At 38.6% G+C, this 17,721-nt stretch overlaps 1 protein-coding gene across 2 annotated transcripts in view; it reads right to left on the minus strand.

Moving 5' to 3' along the window:
- Positions 1-17,721, minus strand: part of LOC138316577 (signal recognition particle receptor subunit beta-like) — an 83,811-nt gene that overhangs the window by 64,480 nt on the left and 1,610 nt on the right. The gene's annotated exons all lie outside the window — the stretch shown is intronic.

Raw genomic sequence — 17,721 nt, forward strand, 5'->3', positions numbered from 1 at the left:
GATATGCCAGAAAAGCCCACTGTAGTGAAATGTTTGTGAAATTTTCAAAGTCGCTTACTGTCTGCCATTACACATTTAATAGCAGAGACATATAATTAGTGGTCGGATGATTTGTATGCTGAACCGTGATCATTGCCAGTGTACTGAGTGTAGTAAAGCATTTTTTTGTCTAGAACTACTCAAATCGCTCTTACAGTAGTGTGTTTACATGATGCATGTTCTTGTCTAAAAATATATTTCATCAATTCCTCAGTGGTTATGTAAATGCATTTGTTTAACATGCATGACTTTAACTCGGGTATGTGTACAATGTACATGTTGTACCTGCTTAATCATATTGATCAGGCCACACAAAAAAATATTTGTGTTTCCGATAACCCCACAGACCCTATAAAATCAGTGCCTGCTCAAAAACTTTTTATCAGTTTTGCCTTCCAGCAAACAAATAACAACCTCATTTTCGGCAGTTTGGCACAAAATCATTTTTTTTATATACAATCTGACAATTCTGTAAAGGAGGTGTTGCATGGCCGCCACGATCGATTTTTAATTTTTTGGTGCAAATACATCAATCGGCACATAATACGTATCGGAACAGTACTAATTCCATGAATAGATTATTCATGCGACTACTGCGCCACCTTTTGTAAGTTTTACGTCCGATTCCTACTTATGCGCCTTTAATGTATGATATTAAGGCATACAAAACCAAAAGATAAATTATTTTGGTGTAATAACATATAGCATTTCGTATTGTCTTTTTAACGATATACAATACTTCATTAGATCTGTTGGGGTTTTCTTGCAATTTCCAGTTTTGCTCTTAATTTTTCATGAAAATAGAGGAATTTCATTTCATTAGTTTTTGATAAATTCCTCATATAACAATGACAAACCCTGAGTACCCTAAAATTTTAGCAATCAAAAATATCTTCGTATATCTTTTATTGACTCGTGAAAATATTGTGTCGATGAATTACTGGGTATGCCGACTTTTTTGCACTTTTGTACGTCTACCCCCTTTATTTCTTACCCAATATCAAAGTACTGATAGTACTGATAGTTAAAAATGTTAAAATGAAAGCTGTCCTTATGTCGGCTCTATTATGTATCAAAAGCCGCTTTAGCGACGTCATACTTGAGTAAAACGTATCCCATGTAAGTTGGTGTACCAAAGTTCGGTCAAACTGACATGTATACAGTATTGACATTTGACCTACATCTAATAAAAAAACTTGTTTTGCATATATATCACAAAATGTTAATTTTAGGGTCATATATTGAACTAGACAATATGTTAAATAAGGTCAACATGATCTATATTTCCTACACCAATCGTCAGAAGTATTTCTGTCTTCATGGGTTTATTTTGCTTATTAATAAGCAAATGTTCCGTTTAGAGAAACGTATTATGGTATATCGGTGTTGTTACATTTACGACCAGGACTCCATGTTGGATCTTAGAAGAATGCCGGTGACGTCATTTATTCAATACGTCATACAGTACTGTGTATCACGTGACATATTACACTATAGCTAAAAGGAAGCTAACTAGTTAAGCTAACCTTGGCATGAATATACAACAGGTGTAACTTATATGTTGACATGTCATGGATAACTAGGATTTTATTCTTCAGCCAAACAGCCCATGTCAGACTATTATTCACACAATAAAACATGGTCAAACTATACAGTAATGGAAAAAAGAATCCAGTGGACTGAAATTGCTTAAATTTTTGGGGCACCAAATAAGATATTGCTCTCTAGGAACTTTTCAATTGACGTCTTGGTGTCTGGTATATTTAAAAAATGTTACCATGAGGGATCTTGGCGCCCACCAAAGAATGATCTATGTCTGACAATGGAAAGAGGGATCTTTTCTCTGCTTTTCAAACTTTTGCAAACATACTACATATAAAATTTGAGACAGATCGCTTCAGTACTTTCTGAGAAATAGCAGTAACAAACTTCAACTATCAAAATCCAAGATGGCTCCTTGGCGGCCATCTTGTAAATTGATCGGTCCCAAATCGAAATATGCACAACTAGGGCCATAGAGGAACCTATATATGAAATTTGAGACAGATTCATTCAATACTTTCTGAGAAATAGTGATAACAAACTTTAACTATCAAATTCCAAGATGGCAGCCTGGCGGCCATTTTGTTGACCGATCGATCCAAAAACGCATTATGCACAACAAGAGCCCTAGGGAAACCTACATATGAAATATGAGAAAGATCCCTTCAGTACTTTGTGAGAAATAGCGATAACAAACTTTAACTATCAAATTCCAAGATGGCAGCCTGGCGGCCATTTTGTTGACCGATCGATCCAAAAACGCATTATGCACAACAAGAGCCCTAGGGAAACCTACATATGAAATATGAGAAAGATCCCTTCAGTACTTTGTGAGAAATAGCGATATTAATCTTTAACTATCAAAATCCAAGATGGCTGCCTGGTGGCCATTTTTGTTGACCGATCGATCCAAAAACGCATTATGCACAACTAGGGCCCTAGGGGAACCTACATATGAAATTTGAGAAAGATCCCTTCAGTACTTTCTGAGAAATAGCGATAACAAACTTTAAGTATTAAAATCCAAGATGGCTGCCTGGCGGCCATCTTGTTAACCGATTGGTCCCAAAAATGCAATATGCACAACTAGGGCCCTAGGGCAACCTACATATGAAATTTGAGAAAGATCCCTTTAGTACTTTCTGAGAAATAGCGATAACAAACTTTAAGTATTAAAATCCAAGATGGCTGCCTGGCGGCCATCTTGTTAACCGATTGGTCCCAAAATGCAATATGCACAACTAGGGCCCTAGGGCAACCTACATATGAAATTTGAGAAAGATCCCTTCAGTACTTTCTGAGAAATAGCGATAACAAACTTTAAGTATCAAAATCCAAGATGGCTGCCTGGCGGCCATCTTGTTGACCGATTGGTCCCAAAATGCAATATGCACAACTAGGGCCCTAGGGGAACCTACATATGAAATTTGAGAAAGATCCCTTCAGTACTTTGTGATAAATAGCGATAATAAACTTTAAGTATCAAAATCCAAGATGGCTGCCTGGCGGCCATCTTGTTAACCGATTGGTCCCAAAATGCAATATGCACAACTAGGGCCCTAGGGGAACCTACATATGAAATTTGAGAAAGATCCCTTCAGTGCTTTCTGAGAAATAGCGATAACAAGAATTGTTAACGGACGGACGGACGGAAGGACGGACGGAAGGACGGACGGACCACGGACAAAAAGCGATTTGAATAGCCCACCATCTGATGATGGTGGGCTAAAAATGTTACCATGAAAGTAGGTAAAGTAAAAAATCATGCGGAATATTACAGGCCCACTATCTGAGTTCTTTAGGCCTTTCACATATTGAAAAGCTGTTTGAAGATTTTCATATATTTGACCTGTCTGAAGCCCTTTATTCCAGCATACTGCAAGGCATCTTAGTTATTGTCAAGAAGTTGTTTATGTTTGCCAATTAGAACCCTGTGACCTTTAGTTAACGTCAATGTCATTAATTTGACAAACAACTTTGTAGCCCTTTATTTAAGAATATGTTAGGTCTAAAATCATGTTTCGATGCCTTTCAATTATTGAGAAGAGTTCGTTTGAATGAAAGTTTATGAACGAAGGCGCACGAAGTACGATCACTAAAGGTCACCCTGACCTATCGGGCAAGATGATTTAGGAAATTTGCCCTTCATCCAAACATGCTACATGTACAATACCAGGTCTCTTGTCCCCTTAGTTATTCACAAGAAGTCGTTTAAAGATTTTAGTCTATTTGACTCATGTGACCATGAAGGTAGGTCAGGGTCATTCATTTAAACAAACTTGGTAGTTGTTTAAGCTATCATTCTACAGTCCCAATATCAGATTCCAATGCCTATTAGTTATTCACAATAAGTTGTTTAAAGTTTTTAGCCTATTTGACCCTTGTAATCTAAATGAACTTGGTAGTCTTTCATGCCAGCATACCACAGGCCTCATATCAGGTATCTAGGCATCTTAGTTATTCACAAGAAATCTTTTAAAGATTTCGCCTTTTTGAATTCTGTGACCTTGAATGAAGGTCAAGGTAATTTATTTCCACAAACATGGTGGCTCATCATTCCAGCATTCTACATGCCGAATATCAGTTTCTTGGGCCTTTCGGATATTGAGAAGAAGTCATTTGAATGAAAAATTTATATGAACGATGAAATGCGAACAGCGCACGACAATGGACAAAGCATGGTGACTATAGGTCATCCTGACCCTTTGGGTTAGATGACCTTATGACATTAAAATGAAACGCGGTCCTGCAGGTAGGGCATTAGAATTGTACCTACTGCCCCTATTGCATGATCATAAAAGGCGACTAAATTTAGGATCGTATCATAGCATCTCTTCTTCCTAACTTAAATATACTTCCTAACGTCTTCCTTGACACCGCCTTACATTTGGCTTTCGGTTGAGAGCTCGCCCCTGTGAGGTAAGCTCTGGGTTCTGTCACCTGGCCGAGACACACCCTGCTTAGCGCTCAGCATTAAGAGAGTAGGACGACTGGTTCGCCTGTTGTCAATATAATGTGACTTGGTGGGAATGTACATGTGTTGCTTGGTATCTTCGGCGGCATGTTTCAGTGATATAGTACTATGAAAAGGGCAAGAGTTCCACTATAGTAGACACAACATTATAAATATACACGCAGTCTTCCATATCGCACACTACGCACTTCATACACTCAGGACACTGCATACATAGGATGCTGTCCTTACATGATCCTGGCTGTTAATAGGACGTTGATTTAATCAAACAAACAATGAAAACAATTTTATAGAATCAAAAATGCAGGAATCGGTCTACCGCAAAATTAAACTGGTTGATTCGCTGATTTTCACTGACGTACTACTACAGCTATAGTCATTTGAGGACGGCATCCTGTGTATGTCCTTTCATATATTCTATGGTGTTGCCCCACCAAAGGACCGAACCAAGATATTTCATCAAAGATTTTTTCCTAAAATTAATTTAGTAACAATAGTATTTTTTTTTAAATAGTGAATCTGATATAAACATTGACCGACCAATTATAATATAAACTAATTGATATAGGTACTTCGGTCTCCTTTTGTTCTAAGAAGTTAGACGAAAATTTAAAATTTCTAGCAAAATGAAGCTGCTACAAAGCATGCACTTTCATGAAGAGTGTTGGATGAGAAAAAAACTTATAACTTGTAATCAGTACCTGGTAAACTTTTGGTGATTTTATTTGTGATACCTATAGGTTACTAAAGGTAAAATGAGACATCTGATTGACGCCAGCAAAAAAGGTACCAAATTTAGTCGCCTTTTACCATCATGCAATGGGTATAGCAGGTGCAATTCTAACGCCCTACCCGAGACGATGGCAACATTGATGGTTCCCTTTAAATAACAATGGGCAAAGGACACATACGGTCATATTATAACCTAAATGCTTATACAGTTTCTGGAATGCAACATGGCATTGTGTATATGTTAAATCATAACTGTCAGTTTTATGTGTCCCACTGTTTCGAAACAGATAAGTAGAATTTCTGAAAAATATAATCTAAACATGAGTTTATGATGATAATTTCAGGGTTTGGTCGAAATACGCACCTCATCATCACATTCTAATCTAACAGTAAAGTCGGTAATATCAGTGTACTCTCAGTACTTTGATATCATGGAACAAGAGGCCCAGAGGGCCTGTATCGCTCACCTGGTTTGTAATGCCAAGTAATGTTCTGAATACAGGTTCATTGTTTCTTTTCTGAAGGAATTCTAATATTAACCTCTAAACCCCCTATTGGGCCCCACCCCTCCTGCCCCCTGAGGGTCAGAGCATTATACAAGTTCTGTCCCCCTTCCCCAAAGGATGTTTGTGGCCAAATTTGGTTACAATCCATGCAGAACTCTATGACTAGTAGCGATTTAAAGGATTTACCTCTATTTCCCCTATTGGGCCCCACCCCTTCTGCCCCCGGGGGACCAGAGCCAAAATTTATACAAGTTCTATTCCCCATCCCCCAAGGATGTTTGTGGCCAAATTTGGTTACATTCCATTCAGAACTCTATGACTAGTAGCGATTTAAAGGATTTACCTCTATTTCCCCTATTGGGCCCCACCCCTCCTGCCCCCGGGTGGCCAGAGCCAAAATTTATACAAGTTCTGTTCCCCTTTCCCCAAGGATGTTTGTGGCCAAATTTGGTTATAATCCATGTAGAACTCTATGACTAGTAGCGATTTAAAGGATTTACCTCTATTTCCCCTATTGGGCCCCACCCCTCCTGCCCCCGAGTGGCCAGAGCCAAAATTTATACAAGTTCTGTTCCCCTTCATCCAAGGATGTTTGTGGCCAAATTTGGTTACAATCCATGCAGAACTCTAGGACAAGTAGCCATTTATAGGATTTACCTCTATTTCCCCTATTGGGCCCCGCCCCTCCTGCCCCCAGGGGGTCAGAGCCAAAATTTATACAAGTTCTGTTCCCCTTCCCCCAAGGATGTTTGTGGCCAAATTTGGTTACAATCCATGCAGAACTCTAGGACAAGTAGTGATTTATAGGATTTACCTCTATTTCCCCTATTGGGCCCCGCCCCTCCTGCCCCCGGGGGACCAGAGCCAAAATTTATACAAGTTCTGTTCCCCTTCCCCCAAGGATGTCTGTGGCCAAATTTGGTTACATTCCATTCAGAACTCTATGACTAGTAGCCATTTAAAGGATTTACCTCTATTTCCCCTATTGGGCCCCGCCCCTCCTGCCCGCGGGGGACCAGAGCCAAAATTTATACAAGTTTTGTTCCCCTTCCACCAAGAATGCGTGTGGCCAAATTTGGTTACAATCCATGTAGAACTCTATGACTAGTAGCGATTTAAAGGATTTACCTCTATTTCCCCTATTGGGCCCCACCCCTCCTGCCCCCGGGGGGGCCAGAGCCAAAATTTATACAAGTTCTGTTCCCCTTCCCCCAAGGATGTTTGTGGCCAAATTTGGTTACAATCCATGTAGAACTCTATGACTAGTAGCGATTTAAAGGATTTACCTCTATTTCCCCTATTGGGCCCCACCCCTCCTGCCCCCGTGGGGGCCAGAGCCAAAATTTATACAAGTTCTGTTCCCCTTCCCCCAAGGATGTTTGTGGCCAAATTTGGTTACAATCCATGTAGAACTCTATGACTAGTAGCGATTTAAAGGATTTACCTCTATTTCCCCTATTGGGCCCCACCCTTCCTGCCCCCGGGGGACCAGAGGCAAAATTTATACAAGTTCTGTTCCCCTTCCCCCATGGATGTTTGTGGCCAAATTTGGTTACAATCCATGCAGAACTCTAGGACAAGTAGCGATTTATAGGATTTACCTCTATTTCCCTTATTGGGCCCCGCCCCTCCTGCCCCCAGGGTGTCAGAGCCAAAATTTATACAAGTTCTGTTTCCCTTCCCCCAAGGATGTTTGTGGCCAAATTTGGTTACAATCCATGCAGAACTCTATGACTAGTAGCGATTTAAAGGAAATGTTGACGGACGGACGGACGGACGGACGGACGACGGACGGACGACGGACGGACGGACGGACGACGGACGCCGCGCCATGACATAAGCTCACCGGCCCGCTAAAAAACCAGGGGGTAGACGAAATAAACCTAAAAAAAACGTGGCATATCCAATGATTCATCAACTTGAGCTGTTTATGGTGAAATGATGATAACTTAAATATAATTTTAAACATCAAAATTTTAGGGTACTCGAGTAGTGCCTTACTTATTCTGGTGCTCGAACGAAAAATTGAAAAACTTCAAAAAGTCGTATTTTCTGTCAAATTTGATATTTACCTTCGATTTGTGATCAAATGATATTGGATACAGCCAAGTGTGGTATGTCGTTAAAAAGGCAATTTTGTGTGGTATTTTTAATCACAAGAAAAACGTGATTTAATTGTTTTTACTATGACTTATGCCCGGTAAAAGGCCCAATGGACATTAAATTTACCAATGTTAATGTAGGGGGCCCTGTAGTCATAATAATGGTCCAATCGGGTTCTAAGTATTTAAACATGTGTATTAATGCAATTAACTATTAAATTCAACAAGAGGCCCAGAGGGCCTGTATCGCTCACACTGTTTGTAATGCCTAGGAATGTTCTGAATACAAGTTCATTGTTTCTTTTCGAAGGAATTTGAATATTTACCTCTAATTCCCCTATTGGGCCCCACTCTTTCTGCTCAAGGGTGTCAAAGCCAAAATTTATACAAATTCTGTAACCCCAAGGATATTTCTGGGCCAAATTTGTTAAAATCCAAGCAGAACTATAGCTATTAGCGATATCGGATTTACCTCTATTTCCCCTATTGGGCCCCACCCTCCTGCCCCCAGGGGTCAGAGCCAAAATTTATACAATTTTCTGTTCTCCTTAGCCCAAGGATGCATTTCTAGCCAAATTTGGTTACAATCCATGCAGAACTCTAGGACAAGTAGCGATTTATAGGATTTACTCTATTTCCCCTATTGGGCCCCATCCCTCTTGCCCAGGGACTATTTCCCCTATTGGGCCCCGCCCCTCTTGCCCCCAGGGGGTCAGAGCCTAAATTTACACAAGTTCTGTTCCCCTTCCGCCAAGGATGTTTGTGGCCAAATATGGTTTACAATCCATGCAGAACTCAAGGACAAGTAGCGATTTATAGGATTTACCTCTATTTCCCCTATTGGGCCCCGCCCCTCCTGCCCCAGGGGGTCAGAGCATAAATTTATACAAGTTCTGTTCCCCTTCCCCCAAGGATGTTTGTGGCCCAAATGTGGTTACAATTCATGCAGAACTCTAGGACAAGTAGCGTTTTATAGGATTTACCTTTATTTTCCCTATTGGGCCCCGCCCCTCCTGCCCCCGGGGAGTCAGAGCCAAAATTTATACAAGTTCTGTTCCCCTTTCCACCAAGGATGTTTGTGGCCAATTTGGTTACAATCTATGCAGAACTCTATGACTAGTAGCGATTTAAAGGAAATGTTGACGGACGGACGACGGACGACGGACGGACGGACGACGGACGACGGACGCCGCGCCATGACATAAGCTCACCGGCCCTTCGGGCCAGGTGAGCTAAAAATCAAAATTTTATCGTTGGCGGATTTTCACCCTATATGCAACACCTCCTTTAAAATATCAATAATACCCTAGAACGCAAATCCATAGTTTAAAGATAAGGTTGAATAAAGTTTATTTGAGTTTTTCATTGCAAGAAACTGGGATGATGAGGGGAAAAAAACATTAAAATCAAAGTACTGAAAGTACTGAAAGAGTAGTGTTTCCCACAGACCCGATTAGCATGACGCGGCGCCGTGCCCTTTTTACCCGATGCCATGCCCCTATAACCTAACGCCCTGTGCCCCGTTTGTCCCCAGTACACTTTTACTAAACTACCAAAACACCAGGCAGTGGCTTGATAATTAAGTAAACAAAAGAGGTGTGACCACTCCCTGACCCCCTGACCAACACCCCAGTGGCCCTAATTAGCAGCCCTTGGGCTATTTCCACCTTGGCTTGTGGTGTCACTTTCAGGTCTGTGTATTACGTAAGCTGAATCAGAGCAGCCCATCGGCAGCCTAGAAAACAATCAGCTGGCCTTTCAATAAGTTTTATGACTACAGATAGTGAGCATTACTTCAAAAACAAATACTGCTTACAACTGTAAATTATTTACACACGTTTTTAATGTTAAATAGGCCATCTATATCTGAAGGAATACATTTTGCATTTTTCCCATTCTTTTAATTAATATAAATGAAATTTAGATCTTTCTTGTGAATCATTTTTAGTCATGATCATATGATCGGCAGATAACAATTTCCAAAATCATTTTGTTCACTCAGAATAATTAAATAGATGTCCTGATATTACTTAGCAACTCAGAGAGTTTAAAGCATTTAAATGATATTAAGTTGAACCAGAATTACATAAACAAGTCAGTTTTAAAGATTTTCCCTTGTATTGGAAGTCGTCGATATAAACTTTGTGCCCCGCTCTAAAGGTTAATTATCGCGGTCAAAGTGCCCTTTTCAAAACCCAGGACCATGCCCTTTTTTTTCCTGTGGGAAACACTAAAGAGGTGTTATTCGAAATCATGAAAAAGACATGTAATGTTCCCAATTTCAAAGCTATATGGTATTTTGTTAATTAAGATAAACCATAGAACAGCTTCCTCAAAGTTCATTCACATACCGCTTTTCTCCAATGATCTTCCGAAAGGAAGTGTTAACGCATGCAAATTATGGCAAACAGCACATCAGGTTTCTTAAGTTAACTGTCACCAGACATATAGACTGACCTTTTCTGCCATCTGTCCTCCTCGAAAAAACCTCATAACCACGCCCTTTTAAGTCTTTTGTTAAACTCCTTGGATATTTTATACCTTTGTTATTTTAAATATACATAACAAAACTTTATTGTGATTGAAAGAAAAAACAAGGGTCCAATAGAACACATTGGTCACTTGAATTGCTACCAGGACAAACTTGGATTCACTTAAAATACAAACATAACACTGGTTAAATATCAGTACTCTTAGCTGTAATATTTACAGAAAGTTGTTACAAATAGCTTATTTGAACCCTGTGACTTTGAATAGAGTTCAATGCAATTGATTAAATTATTTGGACATACTTTGAAGCCCTATACTTTGTATTAAATTTATACCATGGTTCTAATAATGTAAAAGGTCATCTGAACTTATTAAATCAACACAAAGATTTAATTGGTAAACAAGAAATCCCAGTGGGATCTTGGCGCCCACCAAAGAATGATCTATGTCTGACAATGGAAAGAGGGATCTTTTCTCTGCTTTTCACAACTAGCTAGGGCCCTAGGGGAACTTATATATGAAATTTGAGACAGATTCATTCAATACTTTCTGAGAAATAGCGATAATAAACTTCAACTATCAAATTCCAAGATGGCAGCCTGGCAGCCATTTTGTTGACCGATCGATCCAAAACGCAATATGCACAACTACAGCCCTAGGAGAACCTACATATGAAATTTGAGAAAGAGTACTTTCTGAGAAATAGCGATAACAAACTTTCAGTATCAAAATCCAAGATAGCTGCCTGGCAGCCATCTTGTGAACCGATTGGTCCCAAAATGCAATATGCACAACTAGGGCCCTAGGGGAACCTACATATGAAATTTGAGACAGATCCCTTCAGTACGTTCGAACTCAGAATAAAATATCATACTGTAATTTTTGTTTGTACTAATTGAAACTTGTCAAAATTCTTGCTTGTACAAACTCAGATCAGCTACAGAAAATAAACTCCTTTTACCTAAGTTACAATTAGAGACAATGAGAAAGTCCTTCAGCTACTCTGGAGTTGTATCTTGGAATAATCTTCCACTTGATATATAACAGACTCCACATCCCTTGTAACTTTTAAGCTAAAGTTAAGAAATTATTTTCTATCAAACTTGATAATATAAATGCATTATTAACTTACATTAACTTAATTAAAAAAATATATGTTACCTATATCAAAACAGTTCCTATTATTTGGTTTAAGGAATGTACTATACAGTATAAATGAAACAGTAATGTATGTGTTTCATTTCACTTGTGTTTTTCCATTGTATTGTATATAGATTGTTATCATATGCATGTGATGTATATTTTGATGATTTATGTCAATTTTGTTTGTGTTTATATAATGAGGGCCATATGGAAGATTAGCTCCATGCTAAATATGCCACCCTCAATAAATAAAGTATTATTATTATTATTATTACAAGCTAACCGATACTTACATTATATATATATCATTGGCTTCTAAGGTAAAATATTTGTTTTCATTTAAATATCACATACAGTGTATATAACAATAATGACAATCAAAAAGCTAACCTAATTTTATAACATATATGCATAATTCATTTTCACAAAAAATAATACAGGCAGCCACTTGAAACGTCATGATATACGCTTGCATATAAAAAATTGCATATTACGGTCTCGGAATAGCAGTTGAGACTGCTTGTTTTACACATGTTCATAAAAATTTAACTGTCGAAAACAGATATATCTAGATTGAATATCCCATGAAATGTTACATAATATAAGACTACGATCAAGAGAGCATCGTGGGTAGCAATAGGCCAAGGACGTCTCCTTGCAGACGGTGTATGGGATTTGCAAATTATTTAGTCTAGATGAAATAAATGATTATTCTAATTGCTGGTTTATGTAAATAACAAGAGGCCCAGAGGGCCTGTATCGCTCACCTGGTTTTTTGTTAGTAATTATCACAATACTCTGACAATTAGAAAAATAAGCAAAATTGACTCCCAAAGTTTAATTTTGAATCACAACCATACAATGATGCTATTGATACCATACAAATATGCTATCCAATATCAGAGACAAAGTAATTTATATGAAAATAGTAGTCTAGTTGACCTTTTTGACTTCGCATCTATTGCCGTTTAAGGTCCCCGGGGTCAGCCCTATCATTTGTACAATTTCAAATCCCAACCCTATTAGGATGCTACCATTGCATTATAAGTGCTCTTCCATTCTTAGTTGCAGAGAAGAAGTCGTTTATATGGAAATAGCCAAATTGACCCCTTTTGACCCCATCCTTCAGGCCCCCGGGGGGTCAGCCCCATCATTTGCAAAATTTTGAATCCAAACCCTATAAGGATGTAACCATTGCATTATGAGCGCAATCCCATGTTAAGTTGCAGAGAAAAAGTCATTTATATGGAAATTGACCACTTTTGACCCCGCCCCTCAGGCCCCCGGGGGTCAGCCCTATCATTTGCTCAATTTGGAATCCCCAGCCTACAAGGATGCTACCATTGCATTATGGGTGCTATACCATGCTTAGTTGCAGAGAAGAAGTCATTTATATGGAAATAGCCAAAATGATCCCTTTTGACCCCGCCCCTCAGGCCCCCGGGGGGTCAGCCCTATCATTTGCAAAATTTTGAATCCCCAGCCTACATGGATGCTACCAGTGCATTATGGGTGCTATACCATGCTTAGTTTCAGAGAAGAAGTCGTTTATATGGAAATAGCCAAATTGACCCCTTTTGACCCCGCCCCTCAGGGCCCCTGGGGGGTCAGCCCCATTATTTGTACAATTTTGAATCCCCACCCTATAAGGATGCTACCATTGCACAATGGGTGCTATACCATGCTTAGTTGCAGAGAAGAAGTCATTTATATGAAAATAGCCAAATTAACCCCTTTTGACCCCGCCCCTCAGGCCCCCGGGGGTCAGCCCCATCATTTGTACAATTTTGAATCCCCACCCTATAAAGATGCTACCATTGCATTATGGGTGCTATACCATGCTTAGTTTCAGAGAAGAAGTTGTTTATACGGAAATAGCCAAATTGGCCCCTTTTGACCCCGCCCCTCAGGCCCCCGGGGGGTCAGCCCCATTATTTGTACAATTTTGAATCCCCAACCTATAAGGATGCTACCATTGCATTATGGGTGCTATCCCATGCTTGGTTTCAGAGAAGAAGTCATTTATATGGAAATAGCCAAATTGACCCCTTTTGACCCCGCCCCTCAGGCCCCCCAGGGGTCAGCCCCATCATTTGTACAATTTTGAATCCCCACCCTATAACGATACTACAATTGCATTATGAGTGCTATCTCATGCTTAGTTTCAGAGAAGAAGTCGTTTAAATGGAAATAGCCAAATTGACCCCTTTTGGACGACGGACGCCGGACGACGGACGCCGGACGCTGCGGTATCCCATAAGCTCACCTCGGTCCTTTGGACCAGGTGAGCTAATAAATGTACTTGAAATATTTTCAACGTTGGACATTTTGTTTTGCTATAATTAATACTAGCGATACTGCTATCGTTTGTGCGATGAGGTGAGTTAAGAAGGTTTTGCCGAGTCATCTCGGTTTTCTCTGTCGACACCAAAATAAAACTTGTATATTAAGATATTGACCGTGTATTCTGTTTATCCTGCAACTTTTTCAATATACATACAGAAGATGGCATTCAAAACGAAAGCAAATTGCCTGTTATTTACATGATTTCGCTCAAAGCGAAACGCTTTTTTGATGATCAAGAAAAGATGCATTCACTAAACCAAATGAGTGTGTACTCCTTTTTACTACCATGGGAAATATGTAAGCGACGTCATTCCGGTGATTGTGACGTCACTGTTTGGCGGGACTGACTGCCATTTCATTCACTCCTACTAAAAGTGACGTCACTGGAATGTTCGGGATCAAATCATCAAATTTAGAAATTGAATCAAACGAAAGAAATTAAACATTTATTTACTGACATCGTAATATTTTCCTATTGCAACCATTACAGGAAATTCTTATTATCCGGCATCGAGTTCTGTGCCCAACCTAATGTCGATATTAGAGCTGAAAATGCATTGTTTCTTGATATTGTTCCGCTTCTATTGTTGACTTTAAATTCGTAAAATGAACTTAACCCGCGAAGTGCGTCAGAACGCTAGTTTTCAACGGGAATAAACACCGTAGTGATAAAGACCTTCCAAGTACGGCAAAAGTGAATATCTGCATCAGGGAAATAGGGACACAAAAAGTCGATTTTCTCCAAAAGTAAGTAAGTTACACTACATTAATTTTGCTGGAACACTTAAAAAATGGTTCTGATTTCAGAACAATTGGAATTATAAAGAAACCTCTTACAGTATTTTTATTATTATTATTATCATATATAATGTAAGTTAACAAGCTAACCGATACTTACATTATATATATATAATTGGCTTCTTACATGTTGGTAAAATATGTTTTTTCCGTTTAAATATCACATACAGTGTATATAGCAATAATGACAAGATAAAAGCTAGCCGGTCGGCCATCTTGTTGACTGATTGGTCCCAAAATGCAATATGCACAACTAGGGTCCAAGGGGTACATACAGATGAAATTTGAGAAAGATCCCTTCGATACTTTCTGAGAAATAGCGGTAACAATTTTTAACTATCAAAATCCAAGATGGCCATCAATCGGCCATCTTGTTGACCGATTGGTTCCAAAATGCAATATGCACAACTAGGGCCCTAGGGGAACTTACATGTGAAATTAAAAAAGATCCCTTCAGCACTTTCTGAGAAATAGCGTGACAAGAATTGTTAACGGACGGACGGAAGGATGGACAGACGACAGACCACGGACGAAAGGCGATTTGAATAGCCCACCATCTGATGATGGTGGGCTAATAATTTACCTTTTACTGACTGACTCTCATTAAAATACAAATCATGGATATCTTTAATCTAGTAAAAGCAATGTCATTAACATTTAAAGTGAACAGTCGGGCAAGGATGGCTAAAGTCGGTAAAAATGGTGTGAATGTATCCAGTATAATTTCTTATGAAATGAAAAAATAAAAACTCTTGTCAAAATCTGTCTGCATACAAAGAAATTAATTTAAAGTATGGAAATTCTAAAACGTCCTCCCGGCTCACTATGTCCGTGGTTACATTTCCACGCAGCCTCGCTTTCAATGCTTTCAACTTTTCTTTACTTTAATGGTCAGATCTGGGAAACTAAGTAGAACTTGGCCGTCGTATTAATATGTGAGAACTTTTGGAAGGCCAATGAACGCATTTAGACTGGTTTTCTTTGCCCGACTATTCACTTTAAAAGAATTCATGGAAAAAAGATATTATTTCATATAAGCTAGCCTACATTGTATTTTATGTTTCACTTTATTCCATATTTTATTTGATTTTTAATTTTTAATGCCCAAATTATTAATACAGATATCTTTTCTGTTTTACATTGATCAATAGTACTGTATTTAACCTTTTTGTATTGACCATCTGTACTTAGATTTATCTCCCTTACAATACTGCATGCGTTAGAGACAGAACACTCAATTTTCTGTCCCAATGTACTCTTGATAAGATTTAGATATATATAAAAGATCTAAATCACTGATTAATCGTAAGTTGACCATTTATGTATTATAATCATTGTAATGGAAAGTTTGATGTATAAAACATGTGTGCTTGACCAAGGACGTAGTAACAAATCCTTGGTACACTGTAAAAAGATCGTGGCCATTTCCCCTCAAAATTTGTTCTAGTAGGCATATGGAAACTATGGAAGCTATGATATCTATTTACAATAAGCTAGGTGACTATCGTGTATCATATTAAGTCAGATATATGTTTTGGTTTTCTTATGGCAAGGATACAGACTGCGGAATTTAGGATTTTGTTTACTTCATCTCGTACTTCAGCTGAAGAAAGGCCTAGCATAGCCTCTAGCTTTTGTAAAACTGAAAAACTGCCGCCGTGCATGCGTCAAGTAGAAGGAATACTGGCAATATAAAAACATTTAGGGTACTGATGAAGATGATCTGATTGATTTTGCTAACAATCAACTTTATTATTTTCAATCAGACTCGAAGTTTAAAAGCAAATACAATACTAGATCTAGCACTAACGGACATGTCAGGCAAAATTTGACTCGGACCGCCTATTTTAAAATCCTGTCCGGACCAACCATCCGACAATTATTGAGTACTGGAAGTCAGTAGAAATGGTGTCTCTGAAGTATTACGCAGGTGCCAAACCTGGCAAATACATATATGTATGAAAACTGCATCAGATAAATTAGATAATCATGAAAACAGCTGTCTGGATACTTATAACAGGAACTTATATTAACTTCAAAAATTGTCTGGTCCAGCAAAATCTTGTTCGGTCCACCTCACAGTCCTGGCCGGTCCGAAAATCCGACCATTTTTTCAACTTTGGCGATGTCTGGTTAAAAGTCAGTCGATCATGATGACCCTTGCTGTTGATAGGACCAAAAACTAAATAAACCAAATCAATTAAAGTATGTGTAGAAAATGTGAAGCATGTGAGAACCGGCAATCACTGACAGAGATCTTGACCTCAGTGCAATACTCAACATTAAAATACACAGTGTAAAAGTTATCTCCCGTAGTTACGGAGATTGCCGATATGATTACCAAGGTATAGTGTTCCGGTTATCATGAGAACCTGAGTGATTTTATAATGGAAGGTGCACTGTATACACACCTCCATAAAAATCTAACCTATACCAACCCTTCATATTTCAAAGGTTGTTACCAGAAGCAAGATTTTTTTTTTTTTTTTGGCCTCATGCAACCATTTGGAATTCTAACTGTAACAAAATACTTAACAATGTTGTGAAATTCGTCATTACTTCTTGTTATATATATGTTTCATAAGGAATGTTGAACAATACATTTATGTCATATTTTGCTTCGTGGTTATGTAACAGAATTCAGCCTCATTGAATTGTCCCTTTAATTTATAGTTTTATAATACATACATTTGTACAACTGGAAGTCCCTCTGCATGTCAACATAGACAAAGAAGGAGTTTCCAATCTCTATGTATAACTGTTATGGTTGGAGAAGCCTCAGGAGGTTCATAAATTTGTGGAGGCGGCAGTGCTTATTTTATCAAATTATTTAGCTGGGTTAGCCAATTTATTTTTCTAACTGTAGTTAGACAAGACAAAATGTTTCACAATAAGTGTTCCCGTTCTCTAACATTGTTGATACATAGAAAACCTAATATACGGCTAGCATAATCAGTGATTTTTCTCCTTATATAACCGGGGTCAGTAAAAGGACCCCATTCCCAATGCCAAACCCTCCTATTTTTTCCCAATTACAATGAAAATTCCC

This window comes from Argopecten irradians, chromosome 1 (genome assembly GCF_041381155.1).
Source record: "Argopecten irradians isolate NY chromosome 1, Ai_NY, whole genome shotgun sequence".
In the NCBI taxonomy this organism is placed as follows: Eukaryota; Metazoa; Mollusca; class Bivalvia; order Pectinida; family Pectinidae; genus Argopecten; species Argopecten irradians.